The sequence below is a fragment of the Thamnophis sirtalis genome, unplaced genomic scaffold (genome assembly GCF_051295495.1).
Source record: "Thamnophis sirtalis isolate CommonGarterSnake01/CBP01778 unplaced genomic scaffold, rThaSir2_p1.2 scaffold_6, whole genome shotgun sequence".
Lineage (NCBI taxonomy): Eukaryota > Metazoa > Chordata > Lepidosauria > Squamata > Natricidae > Thamnophis > Thamnophis sirtalis.
Window position 1 is genome coordinate 4,754,471 of NW_028261386.1, and position 13,955 is coordinate 4,768,425.

General features: G+C 41.7%; 1 long non-coding RNA gene across 1 annotated transcript; it reads left to right on the plus strand.

The window, feature by feature from the left end:
• The first annotated feature begins 5,957 nt into the window (after positions 1-5,957).
• Positions 5,958-13,811, plus strand: LOC148044845 (uncharacterized). The gene is made up of 3 exons (XR_015696859.1): positions 5,958-6,546; positions 11,892-11,972; positions 13,679-13,811. It is a non-coding gene; the product is annotated as an uncharacterized LOC148044845 (long non-coding RNA).
• The last annotated feature ends 144 nt before the right edge of the window (positions 13,812-13,955 follow it).

Sequence of the window (13,955 nt, forward strand, 5' to 3'; positions counted from 1 at the left end):
AGCAACCTGGAGATGATGGGGTGGGGGTCCCATAGAGCAGTGTTTCTCAACCTTGGCAACTTGAAGACGTCTGGACTTCAACTCCCAGAATTCCCCAGCCAGCAAATGCTGGCTGGGGAATTCTGGGAGTTGAAGTCCAGACGTCTTCAAGTTGCCAAGGTTGAGAAACACTGCCATAGAGGGTGATTTCCCCCCCTGCGAGTGGAGGGGGGCAGCCACGATCTCCCGACGCGTGGGTGGAAGCCCCGCACCCGAGCTTGGTCTGCGCGAAAGATGCACGTGGCAATTGCCGAGCATCAGTTTGGCTTCCTGGATGTAAAAGTGCAGGAGCAATGAAAAAAGGGGATTGAATGGCCCAAATTATGCTCTGTGGGGTAAATAAATCAAGTGCTTCTCAACCTCAGACATTGAAGACCTGAGGACTTCAACTCCCAGAATTCTGGCTGGGGAACTCTGGGAGTTGGAGAATAGAAATGAAATAGAATGGAATAGAATAGAATATAGGAATAGAATGGAATAGCAATAATAGCAATAACAGTAGACTTATATACCGCTTCATAGGGCTTTCAGCCCTCTCTAAGCGGTTTACAGAGTCAGCATATTGCCCCCAACAACAATCCGGGTCCTCATTTTACCCACCTCGGAAGGATGGAAGGCTGAGTCAACCCTGAGCCGGTGAGATTTGAACCACTGAACTGCTGATCTAGCAGTCAGCCTGCAGTGCTGCATTTAACCACTGCGCCACCTTGGCTCTTTATAGATTCCTATAATCTATTCTATTTCAATTCAATTCAATAGAATTGAATTGAAATAGAATAGATTATAGGAATAGAATGGAATAGAATTGAATTGAAATAGAATATAGGAATAGAATGGAATAGAATTGAATTGAAATAAAATAGAATAGAATATAGGAATAGAATAGAAAATATGGAATGGAGTAGAATTTAATATAGGAATAAATAGAATAGAAAATATGGAATGGAATGGAATAGAATGCAATAGAATAGAAACATTATTGTCACTGGTGAAATATGGAATTCTTTATTTATTGGCCAAGTGTGATTGGACACACAAGAAATTTGTCTTTGGTGCATATGCTCTCATTGTACATAAGGAGAATAAAATACATTCATCAAGAATAAAAAGATACACTTAGTGATTGTTATAGGATACAAATAAGCAATCGGGAAACCGTATCAATATAAATACGTAACGCCTAATTGGCTTAGCTATGGGTGGAAGGAGAGCCTGAGAAATAAGAAGGACATGAAATAAAGCGGTTGTGATTGTGTTTCCGAGGTTTGAGACCTAGGGCCGGAGATAGATAGGCTCATGTTAAGCTTGGTTCACTAAATTTCCAATATCCGGACTTGGAGGCAGCACTGGCTCAGATTGAAAGTCCTTACAGAGAGTGGTGAGGACAGTGGAAAACATTATAGGAAGCTCGCCTCCCATTATTTCAGGATATTGCTTTTAAACTATGTGCTTAGAGCTCAAAGCATAGTTAAGAGATCCCACACACCCATTTCATGGTCTGTTTGTGTCGCTCCCTTCTGAAAGGAGGTTTCAAAGTTTTTCTAGCAAGACTTCCATATTCTGTAACATGCCATCCGTCTTGTACACTCACAGGATTTCCCAGCATGAGGCTCTTCTCCAGGGAGTCCTTCCTTCTCATTAGGTGGCCAAAGTATCTGAGTTTCATCTTCAGGATCTGGCCTTCTAAAGAGCAGACAGGGTTGATCTCCTCTAGAACTGACCGGTTGGATGGCCTTGCAGTCCAAGGGACTCGCAGGAGTCTTCTCCAGCACCAGAGTTCAAAGGCCTCCATTCTTTGGCGCTCAGCCTTTCTTATGGTCCAACTTTCACAGCCATCATTGCAACTGGGAAAACCACAGCCTTGACTATACGCACTTTTGTTGGCAGGGTGAGGTCTCTGCTTTCTAGTATGCTGTCCAGATTTGCCATAGCTTTCCTCCCCAGGAGCAAGCCTCTTTTAATTTCTTGGCTGCAGTCCCCATCTGCAGTGATCTTAGAGCCCAGGAAAGTAAAATCTGTCACTACCTCAATTTCTTCCCCATCTATTTGCCAGGAATTGAGAGCGGCCGGATGCCGTGATCTTCAGTTTCAAAAAAATTGAATTCAATAAAAAATGTTGAATTTCAATAAAATCCCATACACAAGGGCATACATAACTTGTTGTAAAATGTATTGATCTGCACTGAGAGCTTATAAGGGAAGGTAGACTGTACAGGTAATCTTCAACTTACAACAGTTTGTTTAGTGACTGAAGTTATAACTACACTGATAAAAGTGACATGAACATTTTTCACACTTACGATAGTTGCGGCATCCCCATGGTCATGTGATTTACAGACGCTCGCCAAGTGACTCATATTTGTGACGGTTCCAATGTCCCAGGGCCACATGACTGCCATTTGCAACCTCCTGATGCGCAAAGTCAATCAGAAAGCCAAGTTCGCTTAACAACCGTATTACTAATTTAACCATTGAGGTGATTTGCTTAGCAAATGTGGCAAGAAAAGTCGTAAAACGGGACAAAACTCAACAAATATCTCACTTAGCAACATAAATTCTGGGCTCGGTTGTGGACATAGGTCGAGGACTACCTGTATTTACCATTCTGACAGTTAGCAGATTCTTTGATAGAATTTGAAAACATGGTTATTACAGGTACTCCTTACCTTACAGCCATTTGATTAGCAACCAAAAATACCAACAGCACAGAGAAAAGGGAGTTATAATCTAGTCCTCGTATTTATGACCATCACAGCATCTCTAGATTCATGTGGTCAAAAACCAGCTGCTTGGCAATAGGCGTGTATTTATGATGGTTTCAGCATCCCAGAGTCATCTGATTCCCATTTGCAACCTTCCCAGATGACAGTCACAGTCACAGTCACTGGGGGAGGTCAGATTCGTGGTTCATTTAATAACTGGCAAAAAAAAAAAAGTTGTAAAATTGAGTATAGGTCTTTCAACAATCAGCTTGTTTAGCAACTGAAATTCTGGGTACCAATCGTGATTGTTAAGTTGAGGGCTACCTGTCCCAAAGGTGCTTTTTCAAGAGGCAACTGGATTTTCTGGGGTTTTTTTTGAAGAGTTATTTTTTTATTCTCCTACATACAGTTATAGGTATACATTCACATAATTATTATTCTTCTTTACATTTGCCATTCTTGTACATTTGTCATTCCATTTAAAAGATACAAGTATACAGTTTGAGCTGCTTTATTGACCATTGACCATATGCTGCTGCCAATTACCTCCAATAGACCGATTAAATCCCACAGATTAGGCCTCCTCCGAATTCCATCCGCCGGCCAATGCCGACCGGCGACCACCCGGAGGAGAGCCTTCTCTGTGGCTGCTCCGACCCTCTGGAACGAGCTCGTGGAGATTCGAACCCTCACCACCCTCCAGGCCTTCCGCAAAGCCCTTAAAACCTGGCTGTTCCGACAGGCCTGGGGCTAAAGAGCTTTTGCCCCCCCCCCGAATGGTATGGTTGTTGTGTGCTTTTAAATTGTGTATTGTTCTGTTCGTCTTTTTTATTCCTTATCTGTACCCCCTCCCTTGACTTGGATTGTGAGCCGCCCTGAGTCCCCTTAGGGGAAAAGGGCGGCATAGATATATAATAAATTCAATTCAATTCAATTCATTCCACTGCCTGTTTTAACACCATCTTATTTCTCCCTTTCTTTTCTCCCTCCCTCCCTGCTCTACTTCCTTCCTTCCTTCCTCCTCTCCTGTCCCTTCCTTCTTCCCTTCTCTCCCCCCCTACTCCTCTCTTCCCCTTCCCACCCTCTCTCCTTCTCTTATTTTATTTATTTATTAATTTTATTAATTATTTTCTTTCCTTTCCACCCTCAAACTTTCTGGTGTTTTTTTTATTTTTTAAAGACATTTCGCTTCTCATCCAAGAACTGAGGAAGCTCCTTGGATGAGAAGCGAAATGCCTTCAAAGGAAAACCAAGAAAGTCCAGTTGCCTCTTGGAAAAAAAAGCATCTTTGGAACAACCATGGCCTGGATGATTGAGAATCTCCATTGACATTGAGGGCTATCTGTGTTTCATTTAACGCCAGCCTTCACCGCTGAGTCATAAGACCAATGGGTCGTATGAATCCAGCCTATCGCGTGTCAAGACTGGGTTTACGACTTTTTAAGATTATTTTATGGGTTAGCATGACATGGGAATGCCTCTGAACAAAGGTCGTATTCATACTTTTGATTACTGACAATGTGCGCTCTTGAGTTACGCAATTGAGCAAATACTGGATTGTGACCCAAAGGGTAATAATTATATGGCCAACTTCCTTCTGCGGCTTGCTTTCTCTATTCTGTGTCTGTAATACATATAACATGTCAAGACATAGTTTGCACAAGTCCATCTCAATTGTCGGCTCACACAACAGGTTGAGACAGAATTCACTCACTACAAAAGGCAATCAGGTTAAACAAATTGTCGTGCCTTCCCACAATAAGTGAATCTTGTTACAAGGCACTTTATCTTCCATTGCGCTCTACATGGGGCAGCCCTTGAAGAGTGTTCGGAGACTCCAGCTGGTCCAGAATGCAGCCGCGCGAGCGATTGTGGGTGCACCCCGGTACACCCACGTTACACCTATCCTCCGCGAGCTGCACTGGCTACCTATTGGTCTCCGGATACGCTTCAGGGTGCTAGTTATTACTTATAAAGCCCTTCATGGTATTGGACCTGGGTACTTGAGAGACCGCCTTCTGCCGATTACCTCCCACAGACCCATTCGATCCCACAGATTAGGCCTCCTCCGTATTCCATCTGCCAGGCAATGTTGGCTGGCGACTACTCGGAGGAGGGCCTTCTCTGTGGTTGCCCCGGCCCTTTGGAACGAGCTCCCCGTGGCGATTCGGACCCTCTCCACCCTTCAGGCCTTCCGGACGGCCGTGAAGACCTGGCTGTCCCAGCAAGCCTGGGGTTGAGTCCCCCTCCCCTACTCGAATTTGCTGTGTCTGTTGTGTTTTTAAACTGTTTGTATTGTCTGATTGTCTTTGTCTTACTTTTTGTAATTTCCCCTCCCTTGGCTTTGTTCAGCCGCCCTGAGTCCCTTTGGGGAATAGGGCGGCCTACAAATTGAATCAAATCCAAATCCAAATCAATATTTTTATGTTTGGAGGACAAAAGAAACCCTGTATATTGTAACTACTTAAAGGGAGCATAACCCTAACCTTGCTGACCGTTGTGCTGTTTTTCAGAGGGAACCATTTTTTTCCTGATGCAAGAGAACAGGTGGTCCTCGACTTACGACCACAACTGAGACCAGAATTTCTGTTGTTAAGTGAGGCAGTTAAGGGATTCGTTCCCAAATGTACACACCTTTTTTGCCATGGTGGTTAAGCAAATTGCTGCAATTGTTAAGTGAACCATGTGGTCATTAAGTTAATCAAGCTATTGAAGCTATTTTTCCAAGGCACCCAAAGGTCAGACAAGGAATAATGGATGGAAACTGACCAAGGAGAGATTCAACCTGGAAATAAGGAGAAATTTTCTGACAGTGAGAACAATCAACCCATGGAACAGAAGTTGCCTTCGGAAGTTGTGGGAGCTTCATCACTGGAGGCTTTCAAGAAGAGGCTGGACTGCCATCTGTCAGAAATGGTGTAGGGTCTCCTGCTTGGGCAGGGGGTTGGACTAGATGACCTACAAGGTCCCTTTCAACTCTGTTAATCTGTTAAAAAAAACTTTGCTTGCCACTACAACTATTGTAAATACATGCTGATGGCCAAGCACTCAAATTTTGATCATATGACCGTGGGGATATTGCTGCGAAGTCTGGTACTAAGTAACTTTTTTCAGTGTGGTTGTAACTTTGAACGGTCGTTAAACGAACTGTTGTAAGTCAAGGACTAGCTGTATAAATCTGCAGAGGTAAGTTTGTTGAAGCCACTTTCTGGGAAATGTTAGTGTTGCTTTCTAGCACATTGCAAAAGAACAGAGTTTAGGCTAGGATTACAGTATTAGCTATGCTTTTCCTTTACTAAGAGCTGTGTTAATTCAGAATGATTGTCCCATGTAATTAGGCTACCTGCTATAGGTGGTAAGATTTCTGTTGGTAGAGAAAGGAGTGTTGGGGCAACTTTATGTTGTAACATTCACAAAGTTCTACCCCAGGTGAACTCTTCTGTAATTCAGAGGCCTTTCAAACTGGATTGAGGCAAATTTGAAATGACTGCAATATATTATCTAGATGTAATCATTAAGCAGCTTAAAATGAAACATTGCATAAAAGTTTGTCCCAATAGGGAGCTGACGTAAATAATTGGATTTACAAAACGAGATGCTCTTCAGCCAAACACACTTAAAAGATTGATAAAATGTGGCGGGAATGTTTCCAAACTGCTGTATTTCTGGAAACCAGGAATGAATCAAAATCAAGAACTGGAAGGGACCTTGGAGGTCTTCTAGTCCAGCCCCCTGCTCAAGCAGGAGATCCTGTCCTATTTCTTCTTAAAAACCTCCAGTGATGAAACGCCCACAATATCTGGAGGTAAGCTGTTCAATTAAATTAAATTATTAAATTAAACTGTTAATTGTTCTCACTGTCAGGAGATTTCTTCTTAATTCCTGGTTGCTTCTATTCTTAATTTCCATCCATCATTTCTTGCCTCACCTTCTGGTGCTTTGGAAAATAAATTGACCCCCTTATTGGGGCAGCCCTTCAAATACTGGAATACTGCTATCATGTCCCCTGTAAGTATATTTTATTTTCTCTAGACTGGCCATACCCAAATCCTGCAACCCGTTCTTCAGATGTTTTAGTCTCCAGGCCTTTTATCATCTTATTTGCTCTTCTCTGAACTTTTTCCAAAGTTGCAACATCTTTTTTTTGTAATGGGGTGACCAAAACTGGATGCAGTCACCCAGGTGTGGCCTTACCAAGGCTTTATAAAGCAGTACTAATACTTCATGTGATTTTGATTCTATACCTCTGTTTGCAAAACTTTCTAGATTGTGGCAAAACTATTTCAAATAATTGAATTTGAATTGAATTTATTGCATTTATATGCCGCCCTTTTCCCCGGAGGGGACTCAGGGCGGCTCACAATCCAAGTCAGGGAAGGGGGTACAGATAAGGGATGAAAGACGAACAGAACAATACACAATTTAAAAGCACACAACAACCATACCATTCGAGGGGGGGGGGCAGAAGCTCTTTAGCCCCAGGCCTGTCGGAACAGCCAGGTTTTAAGGGCTTTGCGGAAGGCCTGGAGGGTGGTGAGGATTCAAATCTCCACGGGGAGTTCATTCCAGAGGGTCGGAGCAGCCACAGAGAAGGCTCTCCTCTGGGTAGTCGCCAGTCGGCATTGGCCAGCGGATGGAATTCGGAGGAGGCCTAATCTGTGGGATCTAATCGGTCTATTGGAGGTAATTGGCAGCAGGCAGTCTCTCAAGTACCTCAATTTACAACCATTTATTTAGTGACTATCGGAAGTTACGCGGCACTGAAAAAAGTCACTTATGTGATCAAAATGTCTTTCTTATTTTAAATCTGGGACATGGTCTGAATAACCAAATCTATATTTTAGTGTGTGTGGCCAGAAATAAAAATCAATTTTGCGGGTGGCCTAAAGCGCATTAGTGGTGGTGGGGCTAAGTAGCATACTGGAAAATATCTCTGCACTCATTTACCTTGCTGCATGGTCAAGCTTCACCCACAGCAGCCATTTTGTGAAACTGCCCACAAGTTATCCTTCTCTGTTTTTTTTAATGCCCAATTCACCCACAGGATGATAGGGGGGAATCCAGAAAAGGTGTAGGAACAGCCCATTTTTGCCATGCCACCCTTAAATTCTCATCTCTAGGCTGGAATACAAAAAGAATTAACCTCAAGGGAATCTTATTGGATGCACTCAATATGTAGTCAATGGAACTGCATCTCCATGGAGGGAAGTATGCAGTGGGGTACCCCAAGGCTCTGTTTTAGGCCCAGTACTTTTCAACATCTTCATCAATGATTTGAATGAGGGGATAGATGGGGAACTCATCAAATTTGCAGATGAGACCAAGCTGGCAAGAACAGCCAACACTCCAGAAGATAGGCTTAAGATACAGAAGGATCTTGACAAACTTGAACATTGGATGCCATCTTAACAAAATGAAATTCGATGGTGAAAAAAGTGAGGTTCTACATTTAGGCAAAAAACCCCAAATGCACAGGTACAGTGTAGGTGGTACCTTGCTCAATAGTAGTAACTGCGAGAGGGATCTTGGAGTCCTAGTGGGCAACCATTTAAATATGAGCCAACCATGTGCAGCAGCTGCCCAAAAAGCCAACACGGTTCTAGGCTGCATAAACAGAGGGATAGAATCAAGACCCCATGAAGTGTTAATGCCACTTTATAAAGCCTTGGTAAGGCCACACTTGGACTACTGCATTCAGTTTTGGTCACCACGATGTAGAAAGGATGTTGAGACTCTAGAAAGAGTGCAGAGAAGAGCAAGAAAGAGGATTAGGGAACTGGAGGTTAAAACATACAAAGTGTAGAAATTGGGTATGTCTAGTTTAATGAAAAGAAGAACTAGGGGTGACATAATAGCAGTCTTCCAATATATCAGGGGCTGCCACAAAGAAAAGGGGGGGTCATCCTAAAGCACCTGAAGGCAGGACAGGGAAGCAACAGATGGAAACTAATGAAAGAGAGAAGCAACCTAAAACTAAGAAGAAATTTCCTGACAGCTTTTATGAACGTAACCTTATAATAAAAATAGACTTGGTTCTCTTTCCTGATAGTGAGAATAATAAGCCAGTGGAACAACTTGCCTCCAGAAGTTGTGAATGCTTCCAACACCGGAAGTTTTAATGAAGAGATTGGACAAGCATTTGTCTGAAGTGGTATAGGGTTTCCTGCCTAACCAAGGGGTTGGACTAGAAGACCTCCAAGGTCCCTTCCAACTCTGTTATTCTGTTATTTGCCCGACACAGGATTTACTCAACCATAAATGGATGCTTTGGAGGGGGTTCAAGCTTTTTGTCTAGCTCAGAAATGAGCAGGCTATTGAATTCACTAGCAGTGTAAAAGTTTTATAGCAGGGGGTAAAAGTTTATTACAGTCGCTGTAAACAACAGTTGTAATTCACAATAAAAGTTGGCTGTGAGCTACAGACTTTTAATATCCAGCATCAAGGAGACCTCTAATCTACGCAGCTTTAAAATAGATCCCTGTGCAGTTTCAGGTGAAGTAGCAAAACTTTGTAAATTGAGAGTATATCATTTGAGTCTTGGTTGTCCACATGATCTTTAATCAAATGCATTAGATTCCCTGGCTGGGAGTGTTCCTAATCAGGGCCAATTCTATGTTGGTAGATTACCTTTAAGTAAGGAACAATAAAACAGGGTGTGTTGGAAGTAAGTTAGTGGCACGGGAGCCACAAGCAGAAGTTCAACTGGTCCAGAATGCAGCAGTGTGAGCAGTACATTGGTGTGTTATGAGAACTCCACTGGCTTGTGATTTCTTTCCAGGTGCAATTCAAGGTGCTGGTCCTCACCAATAAGGCCATAAGTGGTCCAGGGCCAGGATATTGGTAGTGTTCTGACCGAGACTTCCCAAGAGCATGAAACAAACTCCTTGTCCCAACAAAAAACTCTTTTATTAATTTACTGTGAATTCTACTGATTCACATCCAACCAAGTCTTTCAAGGGAGGAGTTACAGTCACAGACTTTATCTGGCTTTGAAAGCTGCCAGGCCGATATCTGCAAGACTTGGCAAGGAGCCTCGGAGAGTCACAAGCCAATTAAGCTAGGCCATTTCAGGGTAGCTCCAGATGGCCTTCGTGGTTCCTTTCAGAGTTCTGAAGCGTAAGGGCATGCCATGCCTTCACCCACTCCTAGCAAACCCTTACTTTGTCCTATTGCCACCTCTCACAACTTGGACGAGGGATCAGACCTGGAGAGATCAAAGGACACATTATAACAGCATCAGGTAACAGCATCAATCATTGAATTTGTCAGAAGAGCAAAAACCAGAATTGTTATTTCCCTCCGACGTCCAAAGCAGTAAAAGACAAAACAAAGAAGAATGATTTTGCCTGTTTAATTTTATAGTTTTAATATGATTTTACATGCTGTTTTAACTTTTGATTGGGAGCTTCCCGGAGTTGATTAGTAGACAGGCAGCCCTATAAATGTTTTCTTTTAAATAAATAAGTTCTGAGGAATGTTGTTAAATCTGCCTTCCGCTAGCTCTGAATGATGGATAATAAATCAAGACAGTAGCAACATTATGGAGTTTTTAGAGAAAGTGAATTGTTCAAGAAACTTTGCTGACAGACTTGAAATCACGGTTGCTTGCCACAATTACTGTAGCAGATGCCAAATTCCATTCGGTTGTTGGCAACCACTGGTTTCTTCTGCTCTGACAAAGTCTTGGCTAGCTCATAAATCAATGCTCTTTACAGGAATTCCTCCTTGGTCAAACAACACCACTGATCATTTCCAATAAAGTTAGAAATACCCATTTCAAGCTCAAAATGTTTTGAATTCAGAACAGAATGAGTAGATGAAATCATTTTGAGTTCAAATTGTTTTGAGTTCAAAACATTTCGCATACTTACTAGGGTTTGTCAGATTTAAGATGGGTTTTGTCTAAGTGAGCAGAAAATAATCCTTTTAAATTTTTTTACTTGTTCAGAATAAATGGGGTTTGTCTCTCCCTCCTTCTCTCTCTCTCTCACACACACACATACAACAGCAGGAGTTACTGTAGGCCATGCAATGAAAGCTTAGCAACGCTATATTTTGGACGAACAAAAGAAAACATTGTTTTAGATTTGGAACGTGAAGGGAAAAAATAAGACATGGTAACATGGCATTATGAGTTTAACATTTTTTTAAAAAAATACATGTGGAAATGCTTCCATCAGAAGAGCCTCATACGAAAAGTTGGTTTTCTAACATTAAAGGAAGGAAATAATTATCCAAATTTAAATTAGGTTGACAAATGTCCCATTCAGAACTAGAAACACCTCCCCCTACAAACTGTGGATTCAGGAGTAAGATGTAAGCTTTGCATCACTGCATCTTCCCTTTAAAAAGGCCAAAATCTGGTCTGATTAAAATTTTATTATTCTATTTTTCTTTTAATGATCTAATCCAGTTAAATTATTGAAATTAATTAAGAACAAGTCAGATGACATCTTATTAAAGGGCTATGACATATGAAGGCCACTGAGGGAGAATCAAATGAATTTTCTCTTTTAAGGGGTCAAAAGCTGGATGTTTTGCTTTTTCTCAGCTATTTTAAGTTTTGTTTTTTGGGGGAGGGGAAGGGGTGCCCTTTTTGGAAATAATTCAGTTCTTTCTCTAAACAAAATAACTGCTAAGTGGTGAAAAACAAAATGCAAATTAAAAAAAAAATTACTTCAGAAGGAAAGTCCATCATCCCCATTTTAACACAATACAATTTAGGAATTTTTTCTACTGAAGCAGGACAAACATATGATAAGAAGATAAAACTTTTTACCATGTGTATCAACCTTTAATCACTTTTAACATTTCATCTTTTTTTTTGTTGCCCCAAATATCAAAGTAACTCTAGGCAGGTTGCACCCATTAATCATAGGGGACAAAAACAGATACAAATTTCATAATCACAATATTGTAAAAGTTTTAGCATCTCCCTTAACTTTTGATCTGACACACAAATGTGTCAGTAATTGATTTTTAGAGAGAAATAATACTGTACAATATGCAAACATTTTGCATCTTTTTTCCTCTGTTCAGTTTTCTTTATAGAAGACAGAATTAGGGTTCAGTTCTTTACAACTGTTTGCTCAAGATATGAATTTTGCATTAAGAACAGCAAATGCTTGCCTTTTTTCCCTTTACACATAGATATTAATTCATATGACAACAATGTAGGATTGAAACTTGAAAGGCTACATCTACTTCCATGTTCTACTGACCCAGCTTAGGGTGAGTATTAATATGTTTATTTGTAATGTTATATTTAATGGGGAGAAAGAAGCCAAATATTAGGAACTGACTAGTTTAAAAAAATGAATATACAAAGTTGAGCAATAGCTACCGTGTTTTCCCAAAAATAAAACAGGGTCTTATTTTCTTTTAACCCCTGAAATAAGCACTTGCCCTTATTGTCAGGGAGGTCCTATTATTTTTGAGGTTCAGGAGGCAGTGAGCGTGGTCACCTCATGGCTGCTGCTGTGTTGCAATATTTTCGGGGAGGGCTTATTTTAGCACATGCGCTCAAAATCCTGATTGGGCTTATTATCCAGGGAGGTCTTATTTTCAGGAAAACAGGGTATTATTGCTCTTGATGTAGCAATACATTATTCTTTCAGGTTATAGTTATATTCAGGTACTCCTTGACTTGCAGCTGCTTGCTTAGTGAAGTTCAAAGTTCTAAAGTTGCTCCAACTGGTAGTCACAGGACTATATTTTGACTGCTCAACAACTGGTCCATTTATAGCTATACAATACAATAGCAGAGTTGGAAGGGACTTTGGAGGTCTTCTAGTCCAACCCTCTGCCTAGGCAGGAAATCCTATACCACTTCAGACAAATGGCTCTCCAACATCTTCTTAAAGACTTCCAGTGTTGGGGCATTCACAACTTCTGAAGGCAACTTCTGTTCCACTGGTTAATTGTTCTCGGTTCCACCACAAAACCGCGTTCGACTAAAGCGCACTCGACGAAACCGCGTACCTGACGTCATCACAGCGCGACGAAAAAAGCACGCTGTGAACGCTAAAGCAAAAATTAACCCCTAAACCTAACCCCCCTAAACCTAACCCTAAACCTAACCCTAAACCTAACCCTAACCCTTAACCTAACCCTAACCCTTACCTTAACTTGAATCGGCTTGCTTTCAAAGCGCTTTTTAAAGCGCCCTTTTTTCTCCGCGGTCGCTGTTGTCGCGCTGCTGATGACGTCAGCGACGCGGTTTAATCAGGCGCGCTTTAGTGGACCGCGGTTTTGTCGTGCCACGATTGTTCTCACTGTCAGGAAATTTCTCCTCAGTTCTAAGTTGCTTCTCTCCCTGATTAGTTTCCACCCATTGCTTCTTGTTCTACCCTCAGGTCGCTTGGAGAATAGTTTGACTCCCTCTTCTTTGTGGCAACCCCTGAGATATTGGAACACTGCCATCATGGAACATGCCATCAGGAACTTGGTATGTCTAGTTTAATGAAAAGAAGGACTAGGGGTGACATGATAGCAGTGTTCCAATATATCAGGGGTTGCCACAAAGAAGAGGGAGTCCAACTAATCTCCAAGGCACCTCAGGGTAGAACAAGAAGCAATGGATGGAAACTAATCAAGGAGAGAAGCAAATTAGAACTGAGGAGAAATTTCCTGACAGTTAAAACAATTAACTAGTGGAACGACTTGACTCCAGAAGTTGTGAATGCTCCAACACTGGAAGTTTTTAAAAAGGGATTCGATAACTATTTGTCTGAAGTGGTGTAGGGTTTCCTGCCTAGGCAAGGGGTTGAACTAGAAGACCTCCAAGGTCCCTTCCAACTCTGCTATTGTATTTGTATGTCTCCCCTAATCCTTCTTTTCATTAAACTAGACATACCCAGTTCCTGCAACCGTTCTTCATATGTTTCAGCCTCCAGTCCCCTAATCCTCTTTGTTGCTCTTCTCTGCACTCTTTCTAGAGTCTCCACATCTTTTCTACATCGTGGCAACCAAAACTGAATGCAGTATTCCAAATGTGGCCTTACCAAGGCCTTATAAAGTGATATTAACACTTCACGTGATCTTGATTCCATCCCTGTTTGCAAGTGCCCCATGGTTTACAATGGTTTTGCCGGAAACATTTTTATTTTTGGTTTCCAGCAAGCGGCCCATTTGCTACCATGGGAACATTGGGCTCACTTAACAACTACAGAGGAATATTTGTATACACAGAAAAGAAGGAAAAATATACAGCCT